Source organism: Pleurodeles waltl, chromosome 8 (assembly GCF_031143425.1).
Source record: "Pleurodeles waltl isolate 20211129_DDA chromosome 8, aPleWal1.hap1.20221129, whole genome shotgun sequence".
Taxonomy (NCBI): Eukaryota; Metazoa; Chordata; class Amphibia; order Caudata; family Salamandridae; genus Pleurodeles; species Pleurodeles waltl.
This window is the reverse complement of record NC_090447.1, coordinates 1,079,945,233-1,079,964,333: the sequence shown is the minus strand read 5'-3', so window position 1 is coordinate 1,079,964,333 and position 19,101 is coordinate 1,079,945,233. Positions and strand designations below refer to the sequence as shown.

The window sequence follows — 19,101 nt, the reverse complement described above, 5'->3', positions numbered from 1 at the left end:
TTTAGCCACAAAGATCTTATGTTCGTACGAATTTACATAAAGCTCCTCATCTGCATTAAGTCCATAAGGTACCTTGGTGCGTAGTTTCATTATGTACCTGCTTTTTAACCTGCAGAGTTGCAGGGTTCTTTCACCTCCTCTGTCATTTTTTGGCATTTGCACTATTCCATAATACCGCATTGTCCGCAAATCCTCCACATGGGATAAGGCACAGTGCTTTGTCAATGCATAGCTCATGTCTTTATGTTGTGCTGTTAGTATGTGCTCAAGTATGCACTTTCTTAAGGAGCACGTTGTGCTTCCTACATATTTCAGTCCACATAGATATTCTATAACATATGCAGCAAAGGTGGTATTGCGTCCTTTCTTTAATTCTATGGGAATTTGCACACCCTTGTAGTACATGAAGGTTTTCTTAGTCAAACCTATCATACATGCCTTACACATACTACATTTCACAAACTGCTTCTTGCTTTCATTGAGCCAGTTGATTGGTCCCTGATCAACAAAATGGCTGCACACTAGTATATCCTTTAATGATGTCCCCTTCCTATACATGAAAAGTGGTTGTTTACCTACCAGTCTTGCAACATCGCTGTCACTCAGCAGAAACTTTGAATGTTCTTGAAACACTTTTTTGATTTCAGTACTTTCCTTATGATAAGTTGTGATCATCCTTATCTCAATCAAATCTTGCTGTGCCTTGCAATCTGTAGTCATCAAAATGTGTGTCTGGGTTTATTTATCAGCCTTTTTGGCACCCTGCTCAGTGCTGGATCGTGCACATCCTCTTTGATGAAAACCTCTTTTTCGCTTCTTTGATTTCAACTCTCATGACCTCTTCGCTGGAGCAGTTTCATTTTATGTAGATAAACTCACCATAGGGGATGCTTTTTTGGATGGAAACTGGTACCGGGCAATACACTATTGGTGTCTGTAGAATTTTCTGTATATTGTTGTTTCCATTTTGTTTTCTTGCATATAGACTCACAAATCCAAGAAATCAATTTGTTCATGACTCAGGTTGTAGGTAAATTCCATGCTATACCGATTTTTGTTCAGTTCTTGAAAGTATTGCATGAACTGTGTTTCCGTTCTTTTTAAGATTAAAAACAGGTCATCAATATATCTTAGGCATGTGATCACTCCAGACAGATGTTGTTCGTACTTGTCATCCCAAGAGATCTCCTCCTCCCACCAGTCCATTGTAAGATTTGCCTAGCTGGGGGAGAAGGAAATTCTCATTGCTGTCCACCTCTTGTTAGTATCTCTGATGGTTAAAGAAAAAATATTGTTACATAGGCACATTTGTATCATCTCCAAGAGCATAGCAGATCTGTTAGATCTTTGTTTGAGAAAATAATCAGCTGCATTCAAGCCTACATCATGCTTAATGTAAGTGTATAGTGAAACCACATTGATTATTATTAATAGATAGTTTTTTTGCCATTCCATTTATGATATTCTTCTCAAGAAATCACTAGAGTCCTTGATATATGATGGGAGTGTTTTTACTAGAGGTGAGAAGTAGTAATCAACATATTGTGACATATTCTCAAAATCTCAAAAATCAATCCACATCCGACACAATCGATCTCCCAGGTGGACTCTCCAGTGTCTTGTGAATTTTCAGTAGAAAATATAATGATATAATGGTAGTACTATTGGATTTGACACCTTCAAGAACTCATTCTCATCATCATTTAATAATAGATTGTCTTACCACCCGTTCAGTTTTTGTTGTAATTCATCATCATAGTATTCATAGGATGGTACTCCAACTATTTGTAATTTTTTCCATCTGTTAACTGTCTGTAGGATACCCTCATCTAGTCCTCTTTGTTAAGCAGTACTACATTTCCCCCATTATCTGCTGGTTGAATTATTATTGAATCATCAGACTGCACAGTGTCCAGTGCTTTTCTTTCCGTTACTGTCAAATTCTCCTTTGTCTTCCCATTCTTCTTGTTTTTGATTGTCTCTAAGTCTGTGATGACTGCATCATAGAAGATGTCGGGTTTATTACCTGAGGGTAAGATGGAACAGAATTTCGACTTTGGTTTGAAAGGACTGAATCCGGGAGTTAACAATAAGGGTTTCTATACCTACCAAACTTTGGGTCTTTAAGGTCCCTACCCCATTGGATTATTGTTTGAAATTCCTCAAAGGAATTCTCAAATGGGTCCCGAATACTGTTGTGTCCCATTAGTTATATATCTACAATATCTTTGTTTCAAAGTATTTGCCCAATTTGACTTTGTGAATACATTTATAGACACTAATCTTTGTTTCCACTAGGTCAACATGACGTTCAAGACAGAAAGAGACATTTGTTCAGGAAACTTCTTCCTCTGTCTGTTGCATAGAAGGTACTTTCTTCTTACCACGCCCTCTCCTGCTACTTCGTGTCATTTAACATTCTTTTTTGTTGACCTCAAACTCTGTTGCGACCTTGGCCTCTTCCTTTTGACGTTTGATGATCTAGATATACAACTGAATTTCTATTAATAAAGTTGTGCTGGTCCTATTTTCCAAGGTCCCTTCCCTTTCACTGAAGAATAATGTACTCTCTACGGAAGTAGTTTCAACAATGGAACAAGATTTGAACTCAGTGGTCAATCTTTCAAATCACCAGCTTACAACACAAGAATGAATGCTTCTAAACAAAGGTCTCTCTTTCTGTCCTGAATGTCATGTTGACCTACTGGAATCTTATGAGCAACACAAATTGCCTTTACACACTCAAAAATGTTGTTATTTTATTTTGTTTGTGTGGATTTGTATGGAACTACATGTCCAAAAATGGCTCTCTATGGGCAGGATGGGCGTTCATGTGTTTGTATATATTGTAACAAAAAAAGTATTTGCTGACTGTGATCAAGGTCCACAAGAATCAAATGCATTGGAGTTTTCTCTGAGTGAATAACAGTGCCTTAATTTCTGACGACTGTAATGTGGCAGTGAAATTTTAGTCGACTTTTCATAAAATGAATTTGGGATATTGGACTATCCCTCACTGCCTGCACCAATAGCTGAGTGCATCCAAATAATATATATATATATATATATATAGATATATATCTATATATATAGATATATATATATAGATAGATATATAGATATATAGATAGATAGATAGATATATCTATAGATATATATTTATATAGATATATATAGATTAGAGATAGATAGATTGATAGATAGATAGATAGATAGATAGATAGATAGATAGATAGATAGATAGATAGATAGATAGATAGATCTATAGATATAGATATATATATACAATTAAAAAACACCAAAGGGTGAAGGTACATTATAGTTAGGTGAAAATGTTAGAACATACTATTTTGAGCTAACAAAGCCACTGAAATTCACCAGATATATTTAACTGAAGTAACTATAATTTGAGCCCCAAAGTAACTATAACTCGCATCCCCACCATGTATGGTACTGCCATCAACAGTGTCAGTTCATTTATCATCAGCAATAATAAGTGATGTTGCATAATACGTTATGAGGGTTATAACAAGTGAGGTCATAAGCAGTGCGTGGCGAGCGTGCCATGTTTTATATTTTTTTTATAAAAGCAGAGCAGGGAGCCCACTTTTGCCCTGCCTTCTTTTATAATTTCAATAGGCAGCGTGGGAAGACAAATCTTTTGCTGCATTGTTTTTTATATTTTCAATAGGCAGCTTGAGAAGCCCACTCCTGTGCTGCCTTGTTTTTATATTATCAATAGAAAACATGGGGAACCCACTTCAACTCTGCCTTTTCCTTCTTCTGCCCAACATTTCAGTTTCATAATTATGTTAGGCACTACAGTGAGCCCACTCCCATGCTCCCATAGGTGCCAAGAGGGGAGGCCATGGCCTCTGCAGCCCCGCCTGCTCCTCTACCACAACACTTCTTGGTGATGGCAGGAGCCAGCACTTCTAGTTTGCTCCCGGGCATGAATAGCTTTTCTTTCTCCTTCCACCAGGAAGCAAACCTTCCAGTGGAAGCTTTTCTTGTCCTGCCAGACAGGAACAGTGCAGTTTCCCTGCTCGTGTTCTGGCGGGTAGGGAGCAAACAGTTTTGCAGGGGTAGGTCATGGGGGACACTGTAAAAAGTGACTTGGTTTCTGTGGATGGGCTCCCTGAGGCCTGAGATTAGCACAGTCATGGGTCCGTACATCCTCCTCCCTTTTAGAAAAATTTGAAGCCTCTGGGGATTGGACCCCTAAGGCTGTATTCTGCTTGGGGAAGGGGCCACACTTCTCTCTCCCCTTTATAAAAAAAGCTTCCTCAGGGAGTGGAATCCTCAAGCCAGTACTCAGTTGAGGAGGGGGACCTCATGCAGTTACCCCTCCCCAAGCATTAGAAATGTATGACCTCTGGTCCCCGGCCCAACCCAGTGTTCATTTTCATTTAAACAAAGCCACAATTCTTTTACCGCAATCCTGTGGTAGAACAGCAGGATTGAGGTAAAAAAGCTTTTGAAAAAAATACTTTGTCCCCAGGGTGGGTCCCCCTGGGATCCCCCCACAAGGGCTGTGGGGGCAGGCTCTTCATACCCTGCTGCATCTATATTTTTAAAAACTTTTTCAGGACAGGGGACTAAATCCCTGAGTCCTGTAATGGCTACAGCAACATTTCTTTTCATTTTGTGGCCAGTCAATCAGAGCTCTTGCTCTGAGAAATCCCCTCAGCCAATCAAATAGCTTGACATTTTGACCAACAGTCAAGATAGCTATACATTTTAAACATTAACTTCTCAAAAACTACTGAACTGAAGTACACCAAATAATACTTTGTAGACAAAGATATAGCTTCCTGCCAAATTTGGTGTTTTCATAATAAATATATAAAACTGGAAACTAAATTGTTTGTCTTGACGTAATAGTTTTCCAATCAAATTACCGTTATATAAAATCGTGCACAATATAAGCTGTCCATACTAGCTTTTAAAATGGCAAGTCAGCTCATATTTTCATGTGGCAAGAAATTGAAAACGTACTCGATTCTCTCTATTAAAATCCGACCGATACTACTGGTGCGTGAACAGATTTGAAAGATCCATGACTGGCGATCAGATAGTGTGAGGGGACATACTTGTATAATTTACGCAGATAACTGCATGCTAATGAAAGCTCCTTTTTTAAAAGCGCGTTGCGTAATTATCTGCTCCGAAGCTCCTCGCACAGTAAAAACAGACAGGATAGCTTTGTTTCGCTCCCTTTACCAGGTCAACACGGCCCAAGGTCATAGCATCACTGAACGCTGCTGCACCATCCCAGCTGAGACACCATCTTATTTAAATGCAGTACGTACCACAGAAAATGGAGGGAGGAGATTGAAAAGGCAGTTGTCAGGCTGAAGCTGGCAGGAGGAAGCCTCGTTCATAAGACACCCACTACATCTAAAAAGAAAGTGACCAAAGCATTTACTTCGTTCAAAAAGAGCAGGAACGCTTTCATATTTTGTATCTGATTTCTGGAAGGCCAACCCCATGCAGAGCCCAATGCACAGCAGAGTTAGATTTCTTCTTCTGATAGAATAAAAACTAACTTTGCAAGCTGGCCGTGCTCACTCTGTCTTTATGTAGTGCTACAGCAGGTTCTGTCTGTTTCACTTGCTTCAGTTGAAACGAAGTGCATAGATAGCACTAAAGATGATTAGCACTTGAAAACGTAAGGATATGTCAGCTGTGTAGGTTCATGCAGACAAAACTCACACTGTCACCGCACTCCATAGGACGTTGTACTGCTGTTGATTCAAGGTCAACAGGATGCTTCATGCTTTGATATACTGGACTCATTGTGTAAGTCTGTTTTATAGACTGGGAATCATACTGTCCAGGGAAGGTTCTAGATGTTGGACAGGTGCTGTAGGCCAGCCTCTTCTAGGCATGCCTCTTGGATTTACCAACGCCATTCACAGCTGGGTAAATTTTTGAACTGTAACTTCTCAAAAACTACTCAACGGATGTACACCAAATAATACTTTCTGGACAAAGATCTAGCTTCCTGCCAAATTTGATATTTTCTGTTCAGATGTTTTCTCTGCAGAAAGTTCCAAAAATCTATATTAAAATTGCACAGGGATTTTGAATTTTGGGACTTCCCTTTTCCTCGGCCCCCACTAGAGGATTGCCTCAAACTTTCCATTGAAAGACTAAGCAAAAAAAACAGCACAGTTTTGTGAAGATACATCAAACGACACTGGAGTAGCACAATGTAGATTCCTTCCTTTGTAAGTTATCATTGTGGAATTTTGCATTTAAATTTGACATCATATTTACTGCTTGTCGAAAATAATATTACCATGTGTGAACCTTTCAACGAATTGGTGAAATGTAACTATTGAGAGACTGAGGCCCATATTTATACTTTTTGACGCAAAACTGCGCCAACGCAGTTTTGCGTCAAAAAAATTAGCGCCAGCTAACGCCATTCTGAAGCGCCATGTGGGTGCCGTATTTATTGAATTACGTTAGCCGGCGTTAGTCGCCGGCGCCGTCTGGTGTGCGTTAAAAAAAACGACGTACACCAGGCAGCGCCGGCGTAGGGGGATATGGGGCTTGGGCGTGAAGAAATGGGGCAAGTCAGGTTGAGGCAATTTTTTCACCTCAACCCGATTTGCGCCATTTTTTTTTCACTCCCAACCCCCATAGAAATGACTCCTGTCTTAGCAAAGACAGGAGTCATGCCCCCTTGCCCAATGGCCATGCCCAGGGGACTTCTGTCCCCTGGGCATGGTCATTGGGCATAGTGACATGTAGGGGGGCACAAATCAGGCCCCCCTATGCCACACATTTTTTTTTTTTTTAAACTTACGTGAACTTACCTTAATGTCCCTGGGATGGGTCCCTCCAGCCTTGGGTGTCCTCCTGGGGTGGGCAAGGGTGACAGGGGGTGTCCCTGGGGGCATGGGAGGGCACCTCTGGGCTCCTTCAGAGCCCACAGGTCCCTTAACGCCTGCCTTTTGCAGGCGCTAAAAAACGGCGCAAAAGCGGCCGTACGTCATTTTTTTTGACCCGCCCACTCCCGGGCGTGAATTTTGCCCGGGAGTATAAATCCGACGCACATGCCTCGGAGTCGATTTTTTAGACGGGAACGCCTACCTTGCATATAATTAACGCAAAGTAGGTGTCCACGCTAAAAAATGACGCTAACTCCATGGACTTTGCCGCTAGACGCGTCTAACGCCAAAGTATAAATATGGAGTTAGTTTTGCGTCGGAATTGCGTCAAAAAAAACTACGCAATTCCGGCGCAAACGGAGTATAAATATGCCCCTGAAGCTTTATAAATGTGTGCACTAATGTTCATTTAAATTGCTATAATACAGTCATTATTCATGTTCATATGTACACCATAAGTTGTATTTACACACATAATGTGTTTCTTTTGTTCATCTTCTGCATTTATTTTGAAAGTAATATGTGTGCATTTATAATCATATGTTGCAAATGCGCATTAAGGCCTTCATTACAACCCTGGCGGTCGGTGTTAAAGCAGTGGTAATACCGCCAACAGGCCAGCAGAAAAAAAAATTGAATCACGACCATGGCGGAAACGTAGACAGCCACTTTAACACTCCGACGGCCACAGTGGTAGAAAAAAACACTGCTGCAGTAACCGCCAACAGACAGGCGGAACACAAGGTTCCGCCCTCTGTATTACAACACGCCTATCTGTCAACTTTTCCGGGGTGGTACCAACGCCATCAAAAGCACGGCAGAAACAGGACTTGGAACGGAAACCACTCACCTTTCGACACTTTACGAACAACCAGGATGCCATGGAGCCTGAGTTACAGGTCCTGCCCATGCTGGTCTACCTCCTCTTGTATCAGGAGCAGCAAAGACGCTGGAGACAACCACGGTGAGTACTGCACACAAGGGAGGAGGGAGGGAAAATAGAGTGACACACACACGCAACACGTAACACCCCCACCCTCACCCACAACACCATACACACAAATACATGCAGCAACATTACATATACACCCCGTCACCCCCTGGAAGAATGCAAGGACAAAAGGAAATGATTGTAACAAGTGTAATCATTGAAATATCAGATAGGCCAAAAGCAAATATCAGTATATACAAATATGTACACCAACTACACAAGTCTGGATATTAATTAATCATTGTCCGTGGATCAGTGTCCCAAAATGCATAGGCGAAGCCCACACAAGATACCTGACTCGAAACGGAGAGAACACTGCAGGGGCATCAGATCGAAAATAAACAGACACCTCAGGGAGAGGGGGGGACCTCAGCCGGAGGAACGGATGACGCCACTGCTCCACGAGGGGGCTCCATGCCCACTGCTTTATCCTGGGGAGTGCAAAGTCACAGTCTCACAAGTCTCTCAAGTGGATTGTTTGCCCACTGCCTTATCATGGGGAGTGCAAAACCACAGTCTCTCAAGTTTCTCAAGTGGGTAGTTTGCCCACTGCCTTATCCTGGGGAGTGCAATGCCACAGTCCTACAAGTCTCTCAAGTGGGTGGTTTGCTCACTGCCTTATCCTGGGGAGTGCAAAACCACAGTCTCTCAAGTCTCTTAAGTGGGTGGTTTGCCCACTGCCTTATTCTGGGGAGTGCAAAGCCACAGTCTCTCAAGTCTCTTAAGTGGGTGGTTTGCCCACTGCCTTATTCTGGGGAGTGCAAAGCCACAGTCTCTCAAGTCTCTCAAGTGGGTGGGTTGCCCACTGCTTTATCCTAGGGAGTGCAAAGCCACAATCTCACAAGTCTCTCAAGTGGGTGGTTTGCCCACTGCTTTATCTTGGGGAGTGCTAAGCCACAGTCTCACAAGTGGATAACAGTCTCCACTGGTTCTGGAGGGGGCTTTGTGCCCAGAGTGCTTCATCCTGCCAAGGACAGAGGTAGTGGATGTGAATCCCCACTGGTTCTGGAGGGGGCTTTGTGCCCAGAGTGCTTCATCCTACCAAGGACTGAAGTAGTGGATGTCAATCTCCACTGGTTCTGGAGGGGGCTTTGTGCCCAGAGTGCTTCACATGCAGTATGTCAGGTCCCATTCCCTCACCTGGGTGTGTGTCCCACGAGATTGCCTGGGAACAGGTAGCATGATACTCCATGGAGGCAGAGACACACTCCACCCTGCTGCGACTTCGCCTGCCACCTGCTGGTACAAACAGTGCTGGAAGTCATGCCTCATATAGGCTGTGCAGGGTCCAAGACGTCTCCTGCAGCCTCGGACGGCTGGCCACTGGGGATGATTGCCATGTCAGCTATGGTGGCACTGTCTGAGCACGTTGCAGGGCTGGTGGCGGTGGCAGGCTTGATCGTGCAACATCCAGTAACTGTGTGCCCAGTTGGAGCCTGACCTGATGTCAGCTTTCCGCCATCCCACAGGAATACCCCCTCTAGTGCAGGTCCTGTCAGTACTCCATTTTCTGGCCAGTGGGTCTTTTCAACAACAGTAGCCATGGCATCAGGGATGTCCCAGCTGATGTTCTCTAACATGTTGTCCAGAGTGTTAGCTGCCCTGCTGAAAATACATGCGCAGCTACATAATTTTCCCTCAGGAATGAACAGGTGTACATAAACCGCAAAAGCTACCATTCTATAAATATGCAGATGGTGTGTTTGGCAGGCCAGTACATCTCCCATGTGAATGCCAAGTATCCTGGCTCAGTGCATGACGCTTACATTTTGAGGAATAGCAGCATCCCTTATGTGATGGGGCAACTCCAGAGGCATAGACAGAGACAGAGGGATGGGCCCCCTGGGAGGCTGCTGTGGTGGTGTTTCCTGAGGGGAGAGGGTCTGTGCTGGCTTGTGGCAGTGGCAGGGGAACCGACTGTCCAGAGGGCCCTGATGGACCGTACTGGTCATCTTGATCCAGGTGTGCAGAGCTACTATCATCACTGTGGGCCTCTTCTGTGGGGGACTGGATATGTCTAGCACCTCCTGTTCGGTGACATTGGGTATGGGTCCTCTTGGGGTGTAAATGCATAGTTTTAGTATCTGTGTGTGCCATCTTGTGCATTGGGTGAGTTAACCTCTACTCCTGTGCTTGCATAATTGTGTTTGCCCTTTTGTGATAGTTGGCTTGGGGTCTGTGTGGGTATCTGTACTGGACATGCTTTGGTGACGGTGGTCCATGCAGAGGTGTTGCATGCAGGGCCTTGGTATTGGGATGTGTGGGTTGTGATAGTGGGACATATGTGAGATGATGGAGTGATGGGAGTGAGGGTAAGGGTGGGGGTATGTGATGGCATGCAGGTGGGGTGGGGGATATCGTAGTAAAGATATGACTTACCAGAGTCCAGTCCTCCTGCTACTCCTGCGAGGCCCTCAGGATGCAGTATTGCCAAGACTTGCTCCTCCCATGTTGTTAGTTGTGGGGGAGGAGGTTGGGGTTCACCACCAGTCCTTTGTACAGCAATCTGGCGTCTTGATACCACGGAACGCACCTTCCCCCGTAGGTAGTTCCACCTCTTCCTGATGTTATCCCGTGTTCTTGGATGCTGTCCCACTGCATTGACCCTGTCGACGATTCTTCGCCATAGCTCCATCTTCCTTGCAATGGAGGTGTGCTGCACCTGTGATCCGAAAAGCTGTGGCTCAACCCGGATGATTTCCTCCACCATGACCCTGAGCTCCTCCTCAGAAAACCTGGGATGTCTTTGAGGTGCCATGATGTGGTGTGGGTGATGTGTGAGGTGCTGTCTGTTGTGATGTGTGGGGGATGTGTTGGTGTGTGTTGTTTGAGGTGCATGGATGTTGTATGAGTGATGGTGTTGTGTGTCTGTGGATGCTGGTGTTGTGTTTGATAATCTCTCTCTCTGGGCTTCTTCCAAATTTGTTCACTGTAAGGGTTTGTGGGTAATGTGGGTGTGTGTTTTATAGTGTTGTGGGTGTGTGGGTGTGGTGTGTGTATGTGTACCAGGTGTGTGTATTTGGAACTGTCCAATGTGGTTGTGTTTTGTAAATATGTGTGTATTTTGAGCGCAGCGGTGTGTACCGCCAATGGATTACCGCGGTTGAAAAACCGCTGTGTTGATTCGTGGGTCATGATAGTGTAGGCGTATTCTTGTTGGCGTGATGGTGTAGGTTTTGGTATCACCAGTTTATCACTGACCTTTGGTGTAGCGACTTGTGTGGGTGTCTGTATTGTGGCTGATTCCGAGATGTGGGTCATAATACCTGTAGCGGAATTCCACTGCCGCAACGGTATGTTGGCAGTCTTCAGCAAGGCGGAAAGCGGGATTTACCGCCAGGGTTGTAATGAGGGCCTAAATGTTTAGTTAAAGTTAGCCTGATTAAAGGCCTTAATTTTTAAATGTATCTTGCTTTGCTAGTGTGTTCTTTCTTTTGCAGGTGCATTTTAATGTTTTCATTAGCTAGAGAAAAGTGTACTGTTGGATATATTAGTTCATTGATAGTAAGGCCCGAGAAGAGAAATCTTGGCAAGAAGCATGAAGACCTAATGCGCAGATGAAGCCTCCTATTCATTGAGTATTAGGAACAGGGGATAAGAAAAGACTGATTCCTGATGGGGTGGGAAGAGATATGATGGTTATTGAAGTTTCATTGGTTTTAACTAAAGTTTAATAGGTCAGAAGTTAGAGCAGATTCCCTTAGACTTTGATGGGTACAGACCTCTATGCTTCCTTAATTCTTGCGGGTGTGAAGCTTTACACTAAGTACTTATTATATGTTCTGGAAGTCTTTTACTGGATTCTTCACTATGTTGAAATCTCCACCATTTCCAAATTTTCTTGAGACCCCACTCTATAAACCATCCTCATTCTGAACTTAGAAACTTGAGTAAATGACGTTCAATCGTATAGATGTTTAGGATAGAGAATCAGAGTTTCTTTAAAGGACATCTATTTCTATTTCTCAGTTCCTATATTGCGGTGGCTGTGATTATTTTATATCTTATTCCACTGAGACTGAATCTATTGTGATATTTAAGCTTGTCAGCTGTAATGTTGCATTTTATAATATTCTCCTGACATGCGTATATTCTGAACTGATAATTGATTGGTAATAAAATGACTCAACTTCAAACACTGATTCCTGTTCCTTATTGTGTGGCCAAACACAGCCTCCAATCTTCAAGGCACTTAGATGAGGAGTTAAGAATATTAATTCTACAGTTATTTGAAAGTACTAACCTTTATGATATTTTGCTAGTCAATTTCATGGATATCATTATTTTTGTAGCATAGTATAGTTCACAATGCAGAGGCAGAGTACACTCAAAATAAGATTTACTTCTTTCAATTACATTTAACAACAGTTCAAAAAAATCTAAAATGGACTGTGCAATACAAATTTATAATTTATTCGTTTTGTTGTGGCCGTAAAAAAGCACATTGGCTTTACTTATAAAAGCACCTACATGAAGTGCCCGATTTCTCTCCGTAGAAGAGTGAGGCTCGCCGCACGTCTCTAGCCCATAATTCTATTTCATTATAAAACTGGAAACTAAATTGTTTGCCTTGATGTAATAGTTTTCCAATCAAATTACCGTTATAGAAAATCGTTCACATTATAAGCTGTCCATAATAGCTTTTAAAATGGGAATTTAGCTCATATTTTCGTGCGCCAAGAAATTGAAAGCGTACTCGATTCTCTCTATTAAAATCCAACCAATACTACTGGTGCGTGAACAGATTTGAAAGATCCATGACTGGCGATCAGATAGTGTGAGGGGACATACTTGTATAATTTACGCAGATAACTGCATGCTAATGAAAGCTCCCTTTTAAAAGCGCGTTGTGTAATTATCTGCTCCGAAGCTCCTCGCACAGTAAAAACAGACAGGATAGCGTTGTTGAGCTCCCTTTACCAGGTCAACACGGCCCAAGGTCAGAGCATCACTGAACGCTGCTGCACCATCCCAGCTGAGACACCGTCTTATCTAAATGCAGTACGTACCACAGAAAATGGAGGGAGGAGATTGAAAAGGCAGTTGTCAGGCTGAAGCTGGCAGGAGGAAGCCTCGTTCATAAGACACCCACTACATCTAAAAAGAAAGCGACCAAAGCATTTACTTCGTTCCAAAAGAGCAGGAACGCTTTCATATTTTGTATCTGATTTCTGGAAGGCCAACCCCATGCAGAGCCCAATGCACAGCAGAGTTAGATTTCTTCTTCTGATAGAATAAGAACTAACTTTGCAAGCTGGCCGTGCTCACTCTGTCTTTATGTAGTGTTACAGTAGGTTCTGTCTGTTTCACGTGCTTCAGTTGAAACGAAGTGCATAGATAGCTCTAAAGATGATTAGCACTTGAAAACGTAAAGATATATCAGCTCTGTAGGTTCATGCAGACAAAATTCACAGTGTCACCGCACTCCATAGGACGTTGTGCTGCTGTAGATTCAAGGTCAACAAGATGCTTCATGCTTTGATGTACTGGACTCATTGTGTAAGTCTGCTTTACGGACAAGGAATCATACTGTCCAGGGAAGGTTCTAGATGTTGGACAGGTGCTGTAGGCCAGCCTCTTCTAGGCATGCCCCTTGGATTTACCAACGCCATTCACAGCTGGGTAAATCCTGCTGGTGTTTTTGTCATTGTTTTCTTTGGGTCTCAGGCAAGTGTACTCCTACAAATTGCTTAACCTGCAAGATGACTAGTAATAATTTGTGCTACTTGAAATGTTGGGCTCGGATGAGAAGCCTGGGCAAACCATTTAATCTTCCAGTGCCTAAAAAAAATGAGGCACCTTATCTGTTGATGCTCCTGAGAGTGATCAAATGAAAGTAAGGAAAACACACATTTTATATGTGGCAAATGAAAAAGACAAAAGGTACAATGACATTTTTCTTTACAAATGCACTGATGGCAGCAATGAAGATGCCTCAAAAGCATTTCAGAGTTTTGCAAAACTATCTTACCTCTTCCTAATTAATGCATAAAATGAACTTGGGCATTGTAAAATGTTGGTGAGCCTTTAGAATGCTAAAGGTTTTACACAGCAGTATTTAGTGTTATTTTTTCAAAAGCACTCTAACGTATTTTGGTGAGACCTGGACAGTGCTCCACATTCATAAATATTTTACACTGACATATTCTCATAGTACTCCGGAATTCCAGTAGTAAGCCAGTACAGAATTGAATGTCTACATACATCTTGTATGTAATGTTTAATGCCGTCTACCGTGTGCAAGTTGCATTTTTCCCGGATTACATAGCTTATATACATTTTCCAGTTGAGATATTGGCCCTGATTCTGACCTTGGCGGACGGCGAAGGCCGTCCGCCAAGGTACCGCTGCCAAATGACCGCACCGCGGTCATAAGACCACGGCGGCCATTCAGACATTTCCTCTGGGCCGGCGGGCGCTCTCCAAAAGAGCGCCCGCCGGCCCAGAGGAAATGCCCCTGCAACGAGGACGCCGGCTCAGAATTGAGCCGGCGTAGTTGCAGGGGTGCGACGGGTGCAGTTGCACCCGTCGCGTATTTCAGTGTCTGCAAAGCAGACACTGAAATACTTTGCGGGGCCCTCTTACGGGGGCCCCTGCAGTGCCCATGCCATTGGCATGGGCACTGCAGGGGCCCCCAGGGGCCCCGCGGCACCCCCTACCGCCATCCTGTTCATGGCGGGTTTCCCGCCATGAACAGGATGGCGGTAGGGGGTGTCAGAATCCCCATGGCGGCGGAGCGCGCTCCGCCGCCATGGAGGATTCCCCCGAGCAGCAGAAAGTCGGCGGGAGCCCGCCGACTTTCCGCTTCTGACCGCGGCTGAACCGCCGCGGTCAGAATGCTCGTGGGAGCACCGCCAGCCTGTTGGCGGTGCTCCCGTGGTCGGTGGCCCTGGCGGCCAACGGCCGCCAGGGTCAGAATGACCCCCATTGTGTGGCTTCTGTAGTAACAAATATTTGATTCTTCAATTGGTTATAATAAATCCACACGTATGTGTCTGACTTTACATTCATTGAAGTTAGCATACATTGACACACTTAGGGCCTCATTATGAGTCTGGCGGTCCATGGACCGCTAGACTCAGGGTGGCGGGCGGATAGCCGCAATATTTATTTGCTTTTTACACAAACTCAGTTTAGGCAATCTTCAAGAGTTTATCCACTAGTGTGTCAATACCATTGAAAATCTCATGTAGAAGTGCTTTGCACATAAAGGCACATGTGGTAACCATTCTGTTAGCCTCATCCACATGGCATTCATGAACATCTTTACTAATGTGTTTGGCTCCAATTTCTCCTATCGCCAAAGCAGTTGCAGCATCAGGAAACCGTCTCATTCCTGACAATCGTCACTTCACAGCCTGGAAATATCTTAGCAGCTAATACTGGAGAAATGCAGCACAGCCCAATGGGCTTCTTCGCTTTGTGGAAAGCTTCAAGGCTGCCACCCACTGCCCATGAGGACAAGTTTTTTGCCACACCGAAGCAACCAGGGAAAATAACAGCATCAAAGTCATAAATTTTAATGTCTGTTAAATCATTAATATCACCACGTGCTAGTCTGGCACTTTCAACAAGGACGTTTCTCTTTTCTTCTGTTGGGCTTCCTTTCAAATGATCAACGACATGCATATGGTCAATGTTTGGTGCAAATATGTTTACCTCCTCTCGGCTGAGGTGTACCAGCACCACCGACATCTTGTGGATTTCGCTGCCATCAAACACACCGCAGCTGGCCAACACCACAGCCACACGCTTTGTTGTTGCCATATTGCTGACTAGAGAAACTAAACAAGCAATTTGTATGGCTGCCATATTAGGACTGTGTCGGAGATGCCACTGTGGAAACGCCACCACCGCCAGGCTGATGCCACCAGGCAAGCAGCGCTGCCCTACGGATTATATGTCCCATTCTGCCAGCCTTTTCTGGGCTGTTTAAACCCCAAGGGAAAGACTGGCAGAATGGGTGACTCAGGCCCCCATGCACAGCCCCATCGTGCATTTCACTGCCAAATTACGGGCAGTGAAATGCGCGACGGGTGCTGCAGCACCTGCCGCACTGCCACATTGGCTCCGGCTCCATTAGGAGCCGGCGTCAATGTAAAGGCCCTGTTTCCCACTGGGCCGGTGGGCGGACTCACTGTTTCCATCCGCCGGCTCAGCGGGAAAATCATAATAGGGCCGGTGGGGGTTTCTCCAAACTCATAATGACCCCCTAAGTTCTATGTGTTCCTGATAATTAAATACATAGGGGGTTATTACAACTTTGGAGGAGGTGTTAATCCGTCCCAAAAGTGACGGTAAAGTGACGGATATACCACCAGCCGTATTACGAGTCCATTATATCCTATGGAACTCATAATACGGCCGGTGGTATATCCATCACATTTGGGACGGATTAACACCTCCTCCAATGTTGTAATAACCCCCATAGTCTTCAAAGCAGCTTCAATGTAAAGCCCATTTTGGTTTGGTTGGACTGGACCCAAACAAGCTGAACCTGCATTCCTACTGACTGTATGAAGTAGAATGCAAATTATGTTTATTGTACACTCTCTGAATATGACTTTGGGTCTGATTTACAGTTTGGCACACGAGTAACTGTCACTAAAGTGGCAAATATTCTGATCATAAGGAACATGACGGTTGCCCCATCTGCCTTATTATAGATGTCATACGGTATATTACACTTGTAACAAGACATACAGGATACTCACCTAGTTATTGACAAAGTAACCCATCCGCCAATTTCTAAATCGGGCCCTTTGTTCTTTCTGCAGACTCACAAATTACAGACATTTATTGAACACATTTAACGTGTGTTTTTCTCAGATCTTTTAAGCATCTTTCATAATTTTTGAATGTGTACATGGGCAAAGCAATTTATATATGTACTTCAGTGAAATTGGAGGTAGATTTCAGAAATGTGGGCTTTTAAGCAGCTCTACAAAGAAGATAATATGATAAAAGGTTCAAATTTACCAAGTTTCAATTGCCAAGCAATGTGATGTAGTGTTGAAAATGGCCTTTTCTACAAGGTAATTTCTAGACTTATTGCTTTTCTCCTCCTGTTTTTCTGACTCATTTTTGCTGTTTTTTTAAGATTCTGAGTGCTTTACCACTGCTGACCAGTGCTAAAGTGCAGGTGTTCTGTTCTCTAAAACATGGTAACATTTGGCTAATCCATAATCTGCATATTTATTTACTTGTAAGTCCCTAGTAAAGTGCACTATAGGTGCCCAGGGCCTGTAAATTAAATGCTACTCGTGGGCTTGCAGCACTGATTGTGCCACCCACTACAGTAGGCCTCCAAACATGTCTCAGGCCTCCCACTACAGAGCCTGTATGTGTAGTTTTACAATGCCATTTCAGCCTGGCAACTGTGCCCACTTGCCAGGCCAAAACCTTCCTTCTTATTACAAGTAAGTCACCACTAAGGTAGACCCTAGTTAGCCCCAAGGGCAGGATGAAGTGTATTTAAAAGGTTGGACATGTACCTTTAAGTTTAACAGGTCCAGATAGTGAAACACTCTTATTTTTTTTCACTATTGCAAAGGACTATCTCTCACACAGGTTAGTATTGGGAGTGTCTTAAACATCTTTTAAGTGTAACTCCCAAATGGGAAAATATAGAAATATTGAGTTTAGTGTCCCTGGACTCACAATTTAAAATCAAAATTGATGATGAAGTCAGATTTTAAATTGTAAGTCTGAAAATGCCACTTTTAGAAAGTTCACATTTTATTCCTTTACCCATTCTGTGCCTCTACCTGTCTCTGAATACGTCTGGGGTAATTGACAGCTGGAATTTGTGCATTTCCTCTAGACAGTCACACTTTGTGTGCCATGTGCATCCTTATGGCCCATCACCAGGCTGATGGGCCATGAACTGTCTTGATGGAGTGGCACTTAACACTGCTTCTCTTACTCCTGATTAGGACTGTGCATTTCCTCACACAAAAGGCTGCCTAACCCCCAGTAGGGTGTCTGGAGCAAGGAAGGGCAGGGCAGGACAGAGACCTTGCAGACTTCAAAGGAAGTCTTGGAATTGTCTCCCACCTTTCAGAATCAGGGCACCAAAGTATAAATACTGTACCCCACCTAATAACCTCTCTACTGGAACCAAGGACACTGCCAGGAAGAAGGACTGTCTTGCTGCCAGGAGGGCCTGCCACTCTGCAACTGCATTGCTGTGTTGGCCTATTGCTGCTGTGTGCAGTGCTGTAGGAGGGACTGTCACTTTGCTGTTTGCTCTGCTGTGTTGGTCTGCTGCCTGCTGCTTCTGCCCTACAGTGAGAGGGACTGGACTTGCGCTCTACATTCTTGAACCCAAGAGTCTCCAAGGGCTTGCTGGCTTGCCCACTGTACTTCTGCAGTCTCAGGGACATCAATGACTGCTCACAACTCTCCTGGTGCTGCTGGGCTCTGCCATCTGTGAGTCCTACACTTGCCTGAGATGCCCCCTCCAGTCCTGGGCCTCAGAAGTAGGTTCAGAAGTAGGTTCTGCAGCTGCAAACTTCAAAAAGTGACGCATCACCCCCCAGAGCTGCAGAAATAAGCATTGTGTCCTCACCATTGACGCATTGCTCCAACAAAGGTACTGTTCAGAAGACCCTGCATGGGAATACCCTCCATTGTGGCCTAGATTTTGGATTCCCACCAGTCCTTTGTGACCTCAAGTAACCTTTTTACTGTTATATACTTCTAAACACTCTTTTCACATTTAGGCCCATATTTATACCTCTTTAGCGCCGCATTTGTGCTGCTTTTTGACGTAAAAGTGGTGCAAACTTACAAAATACAATTGTATTTTGTAAGTTTGTGCTGCTTTTGCGTAAAAAAATAACGCAAATGCAGCGCTAAAAAAGTATAGGTATGGGCCTTAATATCTAAAAATTCATATCTCAACTTCTACTTACTGAACTTTTGTTGTTCTGACATTGGTTCACTCAGATAAATATTCTCTATTTTTCTAAGCTGGTGTTGAGTCTTTTTGTGGTGTTTTTCACTGTGTTACTGTAATTGTGTGTTACACAAATACTTAACATATTGCCTGGTAAGCTAAGCCTGACTGCTCTGTTACAAGCTACCAGAGAGTGAGCACAGGTTCATTTAGGGTGTGTATCTGACTAAGTGTTACTAGGATTGTGGTGCCTATTTGGAAGGGGGCATACGTCTGCCAATTAGAGACTCAATTTCTATTATGCAGGA

At 43.8% G+C, this 19,101-nt stretch overlaps 1 pseudogene; it reads right to left on the bottom strand.

Moving 5' to 3' along the window:
• Positions 1-14,862: 14,862 nt before the first annotated feature.
• Positions 14,863-15,603, bottom strand: LOC138249186 (glutamine amidotransferase-like class 1 domain-containing protein 3, mitochondrial; annotated as a pseudogene).
• Between the last annotated feature and the right edge of the window lie 3,498 nt (positions 15,604-19,101).